We start from the raw sequence: 12,620 nt of genomic DNA, 5'->3' as shown, positions 1-12,620 counted from the left end.
CCATTTTCAATTTCAAGAAATTGAAAATCAAGAAGCCACAACCATATCCAGAATTGAAAATTTTCAAGCAACTGGTCAACTAATCAAAGCTGCTCGTGATGAGTTTAATTTAAAGATTGCCAGTGCTATTTCTGTCCAAGCCTTTCATGATCAGGAAGAGGCACGACTCGAAGCGGAATTAGCTTTAATTCAAGAACAACTCGCTACTCTCCGCCAGAATTGGGCTACCTTGGCTAAACCTTTGATTGCAGCTCAGCAAGAACATCTCCTTATCTAACAGCTTGTCTCAATCGACACTGAGCGAGAAAAAGTCAAACAACAGCTTGAGGAGATCCAGATTGATAAATCTAAACAAACTAGCTAGGATGCTCACAACTTTGGAAAGCAAAAGAACCAAACTACGCTTTGTTCTGGCTAAATTACTGGCGTCTTAAACCTTTTCTTTTTTTATAATGACTTTTGTCTTTTTTTAAACCTTATGCATGTTGGATTTTCTATGTTTGCCAACAATGAAAAGTTTTAAATATTTTTCATTAATTGAGCTAATCACCTTTCCTGACTCGATATCTTTAATTTGATAAGCATTTCCAGAATATGTCCCTATTACTTGAAAAGGACCTTCCCAACTATGGGACCACTTACCAAGAAATCTCGATTTCTTTTCCATTGGTAAAATAACTTTCAAAACCAATTCGCCTGTTTGGAAAGATTTTCTAGAAATTCGATGATTATAACTTCAAGCAATACTTTCCTTCTGTCGAATTATATTCTCTAATGCCAAGATTCGTTCTGAATCTAATTCATTTAATTCATCAAACATTGCATTCCAATAATCATCGACCGGCAAATCATTTTGTTTCGTTACCCTTAAAGTATTCAAATTAATTTCCAATGGTAACACTACATCATGACCATATACTAATTTATATGGTGAAGTTCCTGTCGAACCTCTTGGTGAATTTCGATAAGCCCATAATACTTGACTTAAAGTTTCATGCCATGTTCGAGGCCTATTCCCAATATGCTTTTTAATTAAGCCTATCAATATTTTGTTTGCTGCTTCAACTTGGCCGTTAGCTTGTGCATAATAAGGAGTCGAAGTGACCATACTAATATTCCTCGAAGCTGCAAAGTTTTTAATTCTTTGACCAGTAAACATAGTTCCTTGGTCAGTACTTAATGTTTGAGGAATTCCAAATCGATGAATAATATTTTCCTCAATAAAGTCAATTATCTCAGTTTGCCCAGCTTCTACTAACGGAATAGCCTCAACTCACTTCGTAAAATAATCAATAGCCACTAAGATAAACTTATGTTGTCTCGACGAAGGAGGATAAATCAAGCCAATTAGATCCAAAACCCAACCTCTAAATGGCCATGGCTTTATTATCGAATGTAACTCAGTTGCTGGAATTTGTTGTATCGAACCATGTTTCTGACATTCCTGACATGCTTTTGCATAATCAACACAATCTTTTATCATAGACGGCCAATATACATGATTTCGAGATAACACCCATCTCATTTTCCTTCCTGCCTGATGAGCACCACAAATTCCATTATGAACCTCGCCCAGAGCAACATTCTGATCTTCTCGACCTAAACATCTCGACAAACTTCCATCAATTCCTTTTTTATATAACTCATCAGCCAATAAAACAAAATTCATTGCCCGTAACTTAATTTTTCTATCAACTGCAGTATTGGGATCTTTCAAATATTGAGCAATGAGCTTTCTCCAATCAGAATCCTCCCATTCATCCATACACAACACTTCTCTTTTACTTGCAGGTACTAAAATTTGATGGATACTAGAAAATTTTCTAACAGTTTTCGGGCTAATCCGATATTTTGAAGCAATTTGGGACAATTCATTAGCAATTTCATTATGAATTCTAGGGATATGTAGCTGATGGTTTCAGTGGCTAAAAGAAGGGGGGGTTGAATCTTAGCCCCCTTTTTCTGTTGCTAATGCTTGCTGAACTCAGAGGAGACTTTTCTGTTTTAGCTCGTCTCTGGACACGAGACTTTTTGTTTTTGCTCGTCACTTGCCACGAGACTTTTTGTTTTGTCTCGTCACTTGGCACGAGACATTTTAGTTTTTGCTCTTGTGCAGTAGAAATCAGAAATGGAGTTGGAGAGAAGAAAGATTACACCCAAATATATCCTGGTTCAGCTGCTAAGTGCAGTGCAGCCTGCATCCAGTCTCCATCACAAACATGATGGAATTTCACTATAATCAATCTGATTACAACTTGTAAATTGCTAACCCAACTTACAAGGGGATTCCCACAGAATCATGAAACACAACATAGATGAACAAAGGAACTCTAAGACATCTATGGCTTTTTCTTTTAATTTTGCACTCTCTGCCTTTTTCCGCTCTATGGCTTTTTCATACAAACCTCACTGTTTGCCTTTTTCCATGAGACTCAAGACATGACAAAATTAAACAGAAAATTACAAAACAGAATACATTGAAGGAGAAGAGAAAACTGTTAGCTCAGGTAGCTTTGAGACTTCTGTGCCTTGCACTCTCAAATCTTACTCCTTGCTCCAAACAGTGGCTGTCCACCCTTATTATAGAAGAGGGGAGCCTCCACTTATTGAAGCCAAAACTGAACCAACTTCTTCCTCCTTCAACAAACCGAACCGGTTCGGCCACATAGAGAGAGAAGAAATAACCATGTAAAACCCAACATGCAATTACCTCTGGACCTTTCTTGATCATCACCCTTCATCAATCCGAGCTCTCCATCCTTGGCTTGCTCTCCAAGATGGATTTCTGGCCCTTGATGCTTCATGATGATAATGACTTCATCTGCTTCAATCTCTGCCTCAACCATCACTTCGCCACTCTAGCTACTTCCTGTGGTGGTTAAACAGAATCAAAGACAAGCCATGCTTCAAGAATCTCCTCCATGCTGGCCGAATCTTCTTCGTCCATTTTTGAGCATGAAAGGCTCAAGATACATCACCAAATCTAACCAAATATAGTGAATATCTCAGCCACAGCTCATTTTTTATTTTAGTATGTTTTCTTGCCATCATTAGCTTGATGGTCTTGATGCATGCAACTTCTTCCTTTTCTTTGTTGATGAGCACAGTTTCCATTGTTTCCTGGATAATGACCGAAAGAAGAAGAAGAGAGAGATGAGAGAGAATGTGAAGTTAAAGTAAAAGCAATTAAATGAAAATGAAACAAGTTGATAGATTGCTTTTTACTTCCCTTGCTTTGAGTAGCGTATAGCATTAATCATAATGATTCCCATCAAATCAAAGTCAAGTTCTCTCTCATGTTTCCAATGCTAACATATTAAAATTTGAAATCCATTCTTAACAAAGAGATGGAATCCGTTGGAAAGCATGAAGCCATTTAGCTTTCATTTAACCTTGGTTTCGGACCAAGCTTGGAAACTTTCATCAAAATAATGTTGGGCTTGGTAGCATTAAAATTTAATCTGGCCCAAATGATAACATTTGCTTTCTTGATAAATTTGATTTCGGATCAAGCATAGGAAGCATTCATCAAAATTAAATATGGGCTTGGCTATAATAATATTGAGCTTGGCCCATCAGTAAAAATTCAGCCACTAAATATAACACATGCAGCAAGGCTGATTTTTAATTTGGGCTAGCAACATTTTTATTTTCCGGCCCAAGGTAAAATCTGCACCACAAAATTATTAATTAACATATGTTAAGTGAAATCAAATTAATAATTTTGTAATTAAATATTTCAATAATGTTTGTTCATCATCAAAATTAAATAGGAGTTTTCCAAACTCATCAGTACCAAAGAAACCTTCTGAAAAAAGGTTAACATTTCCCAGGCAGTTACTAAATATTTCTGTAACGTTTCATTGTTACATTTAAATTCCTTTAATAACTGCTTTAAAACCAACTGTGAATCTCTTAGAATTTGAACCTCTAAAGCTCCTTTGTCAATTAAAATCTCGAGACCTAAAATTAAAGCCTCATATTCAGCGACATTATTAGAATAAGGATACTTCAATTCAAACAAAAATTCTGATGGAACACCCTCAGGTGAAATAATAAGGATTCCAACTCCTGCACCATCTTTGTGCTTAGATCCATCAAAATACAATTTCCAATAATTGACCTTTATATCTATAATATTTGCCCCCTGGTCATTCAGACCTTTTGAATTATCCACAAGAAAGTCTGTAATGACCTGTCCTTTAATAGCTTTTACTGGGACATATTGCAAGTCGAATTCTATTAATGCTAACATCCATTTTCCCAAACGCCCCCTTAACATAGGGAAACTAAGCATATACTTAATAACATCAGTCTGCGCTATTACCTTTACCGATTTAGCCACCATATAACACTTTAGTTTCATACAAGCATGATATAATGACAAACATAACTTTTTAGTCGGTGAATACATTGTTTCGATATCAGTTAAGACTCAACTAAGGTAATAAACTGCACGTTCATGCCCATTTTCATCATCTTAGGGTAACATACATCCAATCGAATTCTTAGATGCTGCAATATAGAATTTTAAAGGTTCAAATGGACGAACATTCACCATAATTGGGGCCTTGGCCAAATAAGTTTTTAATAAGAATTCCAGGAATCATTGCAATGTTAGTCTAAGACTCCGGTCTAGGAATTAGACATGGCATACTAACCAGCAAGCTTTCAGTGGAAGCTCCGGTCCAAAACACTAGACATGGCCAATGGCCAGCCAAGCTTTAGCAGATCATTACTTTCAATAGCAAGATTGATAGAAATCATCAAGCTCTTGTGATGATAAGTTGAAACCTCGGTCCAAAAGATTAGACATGGCTTCACAGCCAGCCAGACTTCAACAAATCATCATAAAACTCTAGAATTCATTCTTAAAAACTCTGAAGAACAGAATAGAAATTTTTTTTTGAAAATAAAAAGTAAAATTACCTAATCTAAGCAACAAGATGAACCGTCAGTTGTCCAAACTCGAACAATCCCCGGCAACGGCGCCAAAAACTTGGTGTACGAAATTGTGATCATCAACAATGGCGCCAAAGACTTGGAGCTCTCAAACGTGAATCACACTTTGTCACAATTCCGCACAACTAACCAGCAAGTGTACTGGGTCGTCCAAGTAATACCTTACGTGAGTAAGGGTCGATCCCACGGAGACTGTCGGCTTGAAGCAAGCTATGGTCATCTTGTAAATCTCAGTCAGGCGGATTCAAATGGTTATGGAGGATTGATAATTAAAAGATAAATAAAACATAAAGTAAAGATAGAGATACTTATGTAATTCATTGGTAGGAATTTCAGATAAGCGTATGAAGATGCTTTGTTCCTTCTGAACCTCTGCTTTCCTATTGCCTTCTTCCATCATTCATACTCCTTTCCATGGCAAGCTTTATGTTGGGCATCACCGTTGTCAATGGCTACTTCCTATCCTCTCAGTGAAAATGTTCCAAATGCGCTGTCACCGCACGACTAATCATCTGTCGGTTCTCGATCATGTTGGAATAGGATCCATTGATCCTTTTGCGTCTGTCACAAGCCCAACACTCGCGAGTTTGAAGCTCGTCACAGTCATCCCTTCCCAGATCCTACTCAGAATACCACAGACAAGGTTTAGACGTTCTGGATCTCAGGAATGGCCGCCAATAATTCTAGCCTATATCACGAAGGTTCCAATCTTAGATTAGAAACCCAAGAGATACACATTCAAGCTTGTTTTCATGTAGAACGGAAGTGGTTGTCAGTCACGCGTTCATAGGTGAGAATGGTGATGAGTGTCACATAATCATCACATTCATCATGTTCTTGGGTGCGAATGAATATCTTGGAGAAGAAATAGACTTGAGTTGAATAGAAAAATAATAGTAATTGTATTAATTCATGAAGAACAGTAGAGCTCCACACCTTAATCTATGGTGTGTGGAAACTCCACCGTTGAGAATACAAAAGTGATAATGGTGGTCATTGGCTTCGGCCCCAGAGAGGGAACCTGAAGAACCAAGATGATAATACAATAGCAAAAGGTCCTATTTATAGAAAACTAGTAGCCTAGGGTTACAGAAATAGGTAATTAATGCAGAAATCTTCTTCCGGACACACTTGGTGTGTGCTTGGGCTGAGCATTGAAGCTTCCATGTGTAGAGACTTTTCTTAGAGTTAAACGCCAACTTTTGTACCAGTTTGGCCGTTTAACTCCAGCTTTTGTGCCAGTTCCGGCGTTAAACGCCAGAATTCTTGAGCTGACTTGGAACGCCTGTTTGGGCCATCAAATCTTGGGCAAAGTATGGACTATTATATATTTCTGAAAAGCCCAGGATGTCTAATTTCCAACGCAATTGAGAGCGCGCCAATTGGGCTTCTGTAGCTCCAGAAAATGCACTTCGAGTGCAAGGAGGTCAGAATCCAACAGCATCTGCAGTCCTTTTTCAGCCTCTGAATCAGATTTTTGCTCAGGTCCCTCAATTTCAGCCAGAAAATACCTGAAATCATAGAAAAACACAAAAACTCATAGGAAAGTCCAGAAGAGTGATTTTTATTTAAAAACTAATAAAAACATAATAAAAATTAACTAAAATATACTAAAAACATACTAAAAACAATGCCAAAAAGCGTATAAATTATCCGCTCATCACAACACCAAACTTAAATTGTTGCTTGTCCCCAAGCAACTGAAAATCAAATAGGATAAAAAGAAGAGAATATACAATGAATTCCAAAAACATCTATGAATATCAGTATTAATTAGATGAGCGGGGCTTTTAGCTTTTTGCTTCTGAACAGTTTTGGCATCTCACTTTATCCTTTGAAGTTCAGAATGATTGGCTTCTATAGGAACTCAGAATCCAGATAGTGTTATTGATTCTCCTAGTTAAGTATGTTGATTCTTGAACACAGCTACTTTATGAGTCTTGGCCGTGACCCTAACCATTTTGTTTTCCAGTATTACCACCGGATACATAAATGCCACAGACACAAAACTGGGTGAACCTTTTCAGATTGTGACTCAGCTTTGCTAGAGTCCCCAATTAGAGGTGTCCAGAGATCTTAAGCACACTCTTTTTGCTTTTGGACCACGACTTTAACCGCTCAGTCTCAAGTTTTCACTTGACACCTTTACGCCACAAGCACATGGTTAGGGACAGCTTGGTTTAGCCACTTAGGCCTGGATTTTATTCCTGTGGGCCCTCCTATCCACTGATGCTCAAAGCCTTGGATCCTTTCTATTACTCTTGCCTTTTGGTTTAAAGGGCTATTGGCTTTTTTTTTCCGCATATATCTTTTTTTTTCTGCAAGCTTTTCACTGTCTTTTCTTGCTTCAAGAATCAATTTTATGATTTTTCAGATTATCAAATAACATTTCTCCTTTTCCATCATTCTTTCAAGAGCCAACAATTTTAACATTCATTGAACAACAATTTCAAAAATATGCACTGTTCAAGCATTCATTCAGAACGACAAAAGTATTGCCACCACATCAAAATAACTAAACTGTTTTAAAATTTGAAATTCATGCACTTCTTTTTCTTTTTCAATTAAAAACATTTTTCATTTAAGAACGGTGATGGATTCATTTTCATTGCTTTAAGGCATAGACACTTAGACACTAGTGATCATGTAATAAAGACACAAACATAAATAAACATAAAGCATAAAAATTTGAAAAACAGAAAAATAAGGAACAAGGAAATTAAAGAACTGGTCCACCTTAGTGATGGCGACTAGTTCTTCCTCTTGAAGATCTTATGGAGTGCTTGAGCTCCTCAATGTCTCTTCCTTGCCTTTGTTGCTCCTCTCTCATGATTCTTTGATCTTCTCTAATTTCATGGAGGAGGATGGAATACTCTTGGTGTTCCACCCTTAGTTGTCCCATATTTGAACTTAATTCTCCTAGGAAGGTGTTGATTTGCTCCCAATAATTTTATGGGGAAAATTGCATCCCTTGAGGCATCTCAGGGATTTCATGATGAGGAATTTTCTCATGCTCTTGTCCATGAGTGGGATCTCTTGTTTGCTCCATCCTTTTCTTAGTGATTGGCTTGTCCTCATCAATGAGAATGTCTCCCTTTATGTCAATTCCAACCGCATTGCAAAGGTGACAAATGAGATGAGGGAAGGCTAACCTTGCCAAAGTGCAGGACTTGTCCGCCACCTTGTAGAGTTCTTGGGATATAACCTCATGAACTTCTACTTCCTCTCTAATCATAATGCTATGAATCATGATAGCCCGGTCTATAGTAACTTCAGACCGATTGCTAGTGGGAATGATCGAGCGTTGGATGAACTCCAACCATCCTCTAGCCACGGGTTTGAGGCCATGCCTTCTTAGTTGAACCAACTTCCCTCTTGAATCTCTCTTCCATTGAACGCCCTCTTCACAGATGTCCATGAGGACTTGGTCCAACCTTTGATCAAAGTTGACCCTTCTAGTGTATGGGTGTGCATCTCCTTGCATCATGGGCAAGTTGAATGCCAACCTTACATTTTTCGGACTAAAATCTAAGTATTTCCCCCGAACCATTGTAAGCCAATTCTTAGGGTCCGGGTTCACACTTTGATCATGGTTCTTGGTGATCCATGCATTGGCATAGAACTCTTGAATCATTAAGATCCCGACTTGTTGAATGGGGTTGGTGAGAACTTCCCAACCTCTTTTTCGGATCTCATGTCGGATCTCCGGATATTCGCCCTTTTTGAGCTTAAAAGGGACCTCGGGGATCACCTTCTTCTTGGCCACAACTTCATAGAAGTGGTCTTAATGCACCCTTGAAAGGAATCTCTCCATCTCCTATGACTCGGAGGTGGAAGCTTTTGCCTTCCCCTTCCTCTTTCTAGAGGTTTCTCCGGCCTTTGGTGCCATAAATGGTTATGGAAAAACAAAAAGCTTTAGCTTTACCACACCAAACTTAGAAGGTTTGCTCGTACTTGAGCAAAAGAAGAAAGAAGAGAGTAGAAGAAGAAGAAATAGAGGAGATGGAGGGGCTTTGTGTTTCGGCCAAGGGGGAGAAGTAGTGTTTAGGTTGTATGAAAATTAAGGAGTGAAGATGTGTTTATATAGGAGTGGAGAGGGGGGTATGGTTCGGCCATTATGGGTGGGTTTGGGTGGGAAAGTGGTTTTAATTTGAATGGTGAGGTAGGTGGGGTTTTATGAAGGATGGATGTTAGTGGTGAAGAGAATGGTGGGATTTGATAGGTGAGGGGTTTTGGGGAAGAGATATTAAGATGATTGGTGAATGGGTGAAGAAGAGAGAGAGAGGTGGGGGAGGTGGGGATCCTGTGGGGTCCACAGATCCTGAGGTGTCAAGAATATCTCATCCCTGCACCAAGTGGCGTGCAAAAATGCCCCTTTCTGCCAATCCTGGCGTTAAACGCCAGACGGCCAGGTTGCTGCCCATTTCTAGCGTTTAACGCCAACTTCTTGCCCATTCCTGGTGTTAAATGCCAGTTTGGTGCCCATTTCTGGCGTTAAACGCCCAGAATGGTGCCAGACTGGGCGTTTAACGCCCATTCTGCTACCCTTACTGGCGTTTAAATGCCAGTAAGCTTCTCCTCCAGGGTGTTCGGTTTTTAATTCTATTTTTCACTCTGCTTTTGCTTTTTCAATTGTTTTTGTGACTTCACATGATCATCAACCTACAGAAAACATAAAATAACAAAATAAAATAGAAATTTAACATAGATAATTAAAGATTGGGTTGCCTCCCAACAAGCGCTTCTTTAATGTCAATAGCTTGACAGTGGGCTCTCATGGAGCCTCACAGATGTTTAGAGCAATGTTGGAACCTCCCAACACCAAACTTAGAGTTTGAATGTGGGGGTTCAACATCAAACTTAAAGTTTGGTTGTGGCCTCCCAACACCAAACTTAGAGTTTGACTGTGGGGGCTCTGTTTGACTCTGTATTGAGAGAAGCTCTTCATGCTTCCTCTCCATGGTTACAGAGGGATATCCTTGAGCTTTAAACACAAGGGAGTCTTCATTCACTTGAATGATCAATTCTCCCCTGTCAACATCAATCACAGCTTTTGCTGTGGCTAGGAAGGGTCTGCCAAGGATGATGGATTCATCCATACACTTCCCAGTCTCTAGGATTATAAAGTCAGCAGGGATGTATTGTCCTTCAACCTTTACCAAGACATCCTCTACAAGTCCATAAGCCTATTTCTTTGAATTGTCTGCCATCTCTAGTGAGATTTTAGCAGCTTGTACCTCAATGATCCCTAGCTTCTCCATTACAGAGAGAGGCATAAGGTTTATACTTGACCCCAGGTCACACAGAGCCTTCTCAAAGGTCATGGTACCTATGGTACAAGGAATTGAGAATTTTCCAGGATCTTGTCTCTTTAGAGGTAATTTCTGCCTAGTCAAGTCATCCAGTTCTTTAGTGAGCAATGGAGGTTCATTCTCCCAAGTCTCATTACCAAATAACTTGGCGTTTAGCTTCATGATTGCTCCAAGGTACTTAGCAACTTGCTCTTCAGTAACATCTTCATCCTCTTCAGAGGAAGAATACTCATCAGAGCTCATGAATGGCAGGAGTAAATTCAATGGAATCTCTATGGTCTCTGTGTGAGCCTCAGATTCTCATGGTTCCTCATCAGGGAACTCCATGGAGGCCAGTGGTCGTCCATTGAGGTCTTCCTCAGTGGAGATCACTGCCTCTTCCTCCTCTCCAGGTTCGGCCGTGTGGGTTGTGGTTATGGTCTTGCACTCTCTTTTTGGATTCTCTTCTGTATTGCTTGGGAGAGTACTAGGAGGGAGTTCAGTAATTTTCTTACTCAGCTGACCCACTTGTGCCTCCAAATTTCTAATGGAGGACCTTGTTTCAGTCATGAAACTTTGAGTGGTTTTAATTAGATCAGAGACTATGGTTTCTAAGTCAGAGTGGTTCTGCTTAGAATTCTCTGTTTGTTGCTGAAAAGATGATGGAAAAGGTTTGCCATTGCTAAACCTATTTCTTCCACCATTATTGTTATTGAAGCCTTGTTGAGGCCTCTGTTGGTCCTTCCATGAGAGATTTGGATGATTTTTCCATGAAGGATTATAGGTGTTTCCATAGGAATCTCCCATGTAATTCACCTCTTCCATTGCTGGGTTCTCAGGATCATAAGCTTCTTCCTCAGATGAAGCTTCTTTGGTACTGACTGCCGATGCTTGCATTCCAGACAGACTCTGAGAAATCATATTGACTTGTTGAGTCAATATTTTGTTCTGAGCCAGTATGGCATTCAGAGTATCAATCTCAAGAACCCCTTTCTTCTTATTTTTCCCATTATTCACAGGATTCCTTTCAGAAGTGTACATGAATTGGTTATTTGCAACTATTTCAATGAGTTCTTGAGCTTCTGCAGGCGTCTTCTTCAGATGAAAAGATCCTCCAGCAGAGCTATCCAATGACATCTTGGATAGTTCAGACAAACCATCATAGAATATACCTATGATACTCCATTCTGAAAGCATGTCAGAAGGGCACCTTCTGATCAATTGCTTGTATTTTTCCCAAGCTTCATAGAGGGATTCACCTTCTTTCTGTCTGAAGGTTTGGACTTCCACTCTAAGCTTACTCAATTTTTGAGGTGGAAAGAACTTTGCCAAGAAGGCATTGACTAGCTTTTCCCAAGAGTTCAGGCTTTCTTTAGGTTGTGAGTCTAACCATGTCCTAGCTCTGTCTCTTACAGCAAAAGGGAAGAGCATAAGTCTGTAGACCTCAGGATCAACCCCATTGGTCTTGACAGTGTCATAGATTTGCAAGAATTCAGCTAAGAACTGATGAGGATCTTCCGATGGAAGTCCATAAAACTTGCAATTCTGTTGCATTAGAAACTAATTGAGGCTTAAGCTCAAAGTTGTTTGCTCCAATGGCAGGGATTGAGATGCTTCTCCCATAGAAGTCGGGAGTAGGTGCAGTAAAGTCACCAAGCACCTTCCTTGCATTGTTGGCATTGTTGTTTTCAGCTGCCATTATTTCTTCTTCTTTGAAAAGCTCTATTAGGCCCTCTAGAGAGAATTGTGCTTTGGCTTCTCTTAGCTTTCTCTTCAAGGTCCTTTCAGGTTCAGGATCAGCTTGAACAAGTATGCCTTTATCTTTGCTCCTGCTCATATGAAAGAGAAGAGAACAAGAAAGTAGGGAATCCTCTATGTCACAATATAGAGATTCCTTGAGGTGTCAGAGGAAAAGAAGAATAGAAGGAGGAGGTAGATAGAAGAGAATTCGAACTTATCAAGAGGAATAGAGTTCGAATTGCACCTTGAAGAGGAGTGTTAGTCCCTTAAATAGAAGAATGTGAAAAGAGGGGAAGAATTTTCGAAAATAAATTAAAAAGATTTTGAAAGAAATTTGAAATTTTGATTGAGATTTTAGAAAATTAAGATTGGGAAAGAAATTAAGTGATTTTTTAAAAAGATTTTGAAATTAGAAATCAAAAAGATATGATTGAGAGTTAATTTTGAAAAAGATGTGATTGAAAAGATGTGATTGAGAAGATATGATTAAAAATCAAATAAAAAAAGAAAGTTTTAAAAATAAAGTTGATTACTTGACTAATAAGAAATTAAAAGATATGATTCTTAAAATTTAAAATTTGATCTTTTCTTAATAGGCAAGTAACAACTTGAAAATTTTGAAGTAAA

At 38.8% G+C, this 12,620-nt stretch overlaps 1 non-coding gene across 1 annotated transcript; it reads left to right on the top strand.

The window, feature by feature from the left end:
* The first annotated feature begins 11,444 nt into the window (after positions 1-11,444).
* Positions 11,445-11,552, top strand: LOC148550256 (small nucleolar RNA R71). The gene has a single exon (XR_015893919.1). It is a non-coding gene; the product is annotated as a small nucleolar RNA R71 (small nucleolar RNA).
* Positions 11,553-12,620: the final 1,068 nt, after the last annotated feature.

This window comes from Arachis ipaensis, chromosome B7 (genome assembly GCF_059453495.1).
Source record: "Arachis ipaensis isolate K30076 ecotype BB chromosome B7, ASM5945349v1, whole genome shotgun sequence".
Lineage (NCBI taxonomy): Eukaryota > Viridiplantae > Streptophyta > Magnoliopsida > Fabales > Fabaceae > Arachis > Arachis ipaensis.
Note: the sequence above shows the minus strand (reverse complement) of the source record. Positions and strands in the feature narration are given on the sequence as shown.